A 3719-nucleotide genomic window follows, 5' to 3' on the forward strand; every position below is an offset into this window, starting at 1 on the left:
GTGATGTTATACCAGAGCAAGGTTGGAATTGGTATCTTTTTTTTTTTAAAGTGTGCACTTTTATTCAATCGGTCTCAAGTCAGTGTACAGGTAAGCCCTGGCTGCTTCCACACCTCCACCGGCTCCCAGCGAGACCAAAAATTTTCATACATCTCAAGTTGAGGGGCAAAAAAGAGGGGTCACAATGGCTGATCATTCAAAATAAAACAAAATTTAAAAAGTATTAAGGTGAATATTAAAAATTTTTTGCATTACATGATTTATATGAAAGCAATGCTATCACCTCGCCTGTGTGGAGAGGACTGGGGCATTCTCTTTAGAGAGAAGTGGGGTGGCTTTTGGGAGGGCAAGGGACTTCCTGTAACAATGCATCTCGTGATATTTGGAATGACTATTTAAAAAAGGAACAATGCACAATCAAAGTCCTCGGCCACATTGTAGAACTTTGAGAGATGCTCGCTCCAACTGACTGCTGTCACCTCCACCTTTCCGGTTTTCAAATCTTGAGTCAAGCTAAAAAACAACAACAAATAATAATAATCATAATAACAGTAAGACCATGCCAGTCTCATCTTGTTTTCTGGCAAGTTGGGTTTTTGTCAAGAATGGATGTAATGCAACTAAGTCACAGTCCACCTAGAAGCATCTGCTGTGGGTGATGAAGGGGCTGGCCTCTTGGTATTTTTGCTTGCTGATCCACATCTGCTAGAAGGTGGACAGGGAGGTCAGGATGGAGCCATCAAAACACACAGAGTATTTATGCACAGGAGGAGCAATGATCTTGATCTTTATCGTGCCGGAAGTCAGGATGGTGATCTCCTTCTGCATCCTGTCAGCAATGCCAGGGTACATGGTAGTGCCACCAGACAGCACTGTATTGGTGTATAGGTCTTTGCAGATGTCCACATCACACTTCATGATGGAGGTGAAGGTGGTTTTGTGGATGCCACAGGATTCCATGCCCAGGAAGGAAGGCTGGAAGAGGCACTGGGGCAGTGGAACGACTGGTTGCTGATGGTGATGACCTGGCCGTTGAGCAGCTCCTGGCTCTTCTCCAGGAAGGAGCTGGAGGCTGCAGTGGCTATCTCCTGCTCGAAGTCCAGGGTGATATAGCACAGCTTCTCTTTGATGTCAAGCATGATTTCCCGCTCAGCAGTAGTGGTGAAGCTGTAGCCACCCTCCTTGAGGATCTTCATGAGGTAGTCAGGTCCTGGCCAGCCAGGTCCAGAGGCAGGATGGTGTGGGGGACAGTGTACCCCTCATAGATGGGCATAGTGTGGGTGACCCCATCACTAGAGTCCATCACGATGCCAGTGGCACTGCCAGAGGTGTACCAGTCTGGATGGTCAAGTACATGGCTGGGGCATTGAAAGTCTCAAACATGATCTGTGTCATCTTCTCATGGTTGACCTCAGAGTTTGGGGAGCCTTGGTCAGCAGCATAGGGTGCTCCTCAGGAGCCTCACATAGCTTGTTGTAAAAGTTGTGGTGCCAGATCTCCATGTCGTCCCATTTGGTGACAATGCCATGCTCTATGGGGTATTTCAGGGTGGGGTCAGGATGCCTTTCTTGCTCTGGGCCTCATTGCTCATGTAGGAGTCCTTCTGACCTAGGCCCAGCATCATGCTCTGGTGCCACGGGCACCACACGATGGAAGGGAGGACAGCTGGGGAGCATCATCACCCATGAAGACAGCCTTGCACATGCTGGAGCCTTTGTCGAAGATGAGAGCAGTGATATCGTCATTCATGGTGATCTGGCAGTGGGTGTGGACTGGCGGCAGAGTGGGGAGGGTGAGGCTCTGTGCCTGCTGGGCAGATGCAGTCTCCACAGTCTAGAGTTGGTATCTTATTGCTACAAAGAATCTGTTCTGTCACTCTTAGGATCTCTATTTTAATGGTAATGCTGAGTTGTGTCTAAACTCCAAAAGGGAGAGGGTATAATGAGGCATGTCTGATACCAGCCTCCTTCCTGTCATGGCTTGAACTAGTTGTTGAGGTTTCTTCGGGATACTCTTGGCTGAAAGGGAGATCCACTTACTCAGTTGGGGGGCTTAGAACTTTAATTTTAGTTTACACTTCAGACTGTCAATTGTTTCCTTTGCTGTGCAGAAACCTTTACATTTGATGTAATCCCATTTGTCTATTTTTGCTTCTGTTACCTGTGCTTTGAGGTCATGTTAAAAATAAATAAATAAATAAAATAATTGCCCAGACAAATGTCTTAAAGCTTCTCTCCTGTTTTTGCTTCTAGAAGTTTCATAGTTTGGGGTCTAACATTTAAGTCTTTAACCTTTTTTGTGAGAGGATTTTAGATGGTGAGAGATAAAGGTCTAATTTCATTCTTCTGTGTGTGTCTATCCAGTTTTCCCAACACCATTTGTTGAAGAGACTGTCCTTTCCCTATTGTATATTCTTGGCACCTTCATCAAAAATCAGTTTACTGTAAACATGTGGATATATTTCTGGGTTCACTTTTCTGTTCCGTGGGTCTGTGTGTCTGTCTTTATGCCAGTACCATGCTGTTTTGATTACTATAGCTTTGTAGTACATTTTGAAGTCAGATAGCGTGATGCCTCCAGCTTTGCATTGTTTTTCTGTATTTTGTTTTGTTTTTTTCCTCCAAATTTCTTTGGCTATTCAAGGTCTTGCATGGTTCCATACAAGCTTTAGTATTGTTTTCTATTTCTGTGAAGAATGTCATTGGTATTTTGATGGGAATTGCATTGAATCTGTAGATTGCTTTGGGTAGTATGGGCATTTTAACAATTTTAATTCTTACAATCCATGAACACAGGATACCTTTCCATCCTTTTTATGTCTTCTTCAATTTTTTTTTCAGCAATGTTTCCTAGTTTTCAGTGTAGAGATTTTTCATCTCCTTGGTTAAATTTGTTCCTAAGTATTTTAATTTTTGTAAATATTATAAATGAAATTTTTAATCTATTTTTCTGATAGTTTGCTATAAGTGTATAAAAATGCTACTGAATTTTGCATGTTGATTTTCTATCCTACAACTTTATTGAATGTGTTTATTGGTTCTAACATTTTTTGATGGAATCTTCAGGGTTTTCAGTATGTAAGATTGTGTCATGTGCAAACAGGGACAATTTAACTTCCTCCTTTCCAATTTGGATGCCTTTTATTTGTTTCTCTTGCCTAATTGCTCTGGCTAGTACTTCCAGTACTATGTTGACTATAAGTGGTGAGAGTAGGCTTCTTTGTGTTATTCCAAATCTTAAAGGAAAAGCTTTCAACTTTTCCCACTCTTAGTGTATTAGCTATGAATTTATCATATATAGCCTATATTGTGTTGAGGTACATTCCCTCTATAATCAATTTGTTGAAGGTTTTTATCATAAAGAGATGTTGAATTTTGTCAAATGCTTTTTCTGCATCTATTGACATGATCATATGGTTTTTGTCCTTCATTGTATTAATGTGATGTATCACCTTTACTGATTTACATATGTTAAACCATTCTTGCGTCCCTGGGATAAATCTCATTTGATCATGGTGGATAATCTTTTTAATGTGCTGTTGAATTTAATATTTTATTAAAAATTTTCAAATATCTATTCATCAGGGATATTGGCCTGTAGTTTTCTTTTTTGGTTGTGTCCTCATCTGGTTTTAGTAATGTGGTAATGCTGGCCTTGTAAAATTAGTTTAGAGGTATCAGTTTGTTCTCACATTGCTATAAAGAAATACCTGAGACTGG

At 41.2% G+C, this 3719-nt stretch overlaps 1 pseudogene; it reads right to left on the reverse strand.

Moving 5' to 3' along the window:
• Positions 1–636: 636 nt before the first annotated feature.
• On the reverse strand, positions 637–1749 carry LOC105541672 (annotated as a pseudogene).
• Positions 1750–3719: the final 1970 nt, after the last annotated feature.

The sequence above is a fragment of the Mandrillus leucophaeus genome, unplaced genomic scaffold (genome assembly GCF_000951045.1).
Source record: "Mandrillus leucophaeus isolate KB7577 unplaced genomic scaffold, Mleu.le_1.0 Scaffold243, whole genome shotgun sequence".
NCBI lineage: Eukaryota > Metazoa > Chordata > Mammalia > Primates > Cercopithecidae > Mandrillus > Mandrillus leucophaeus.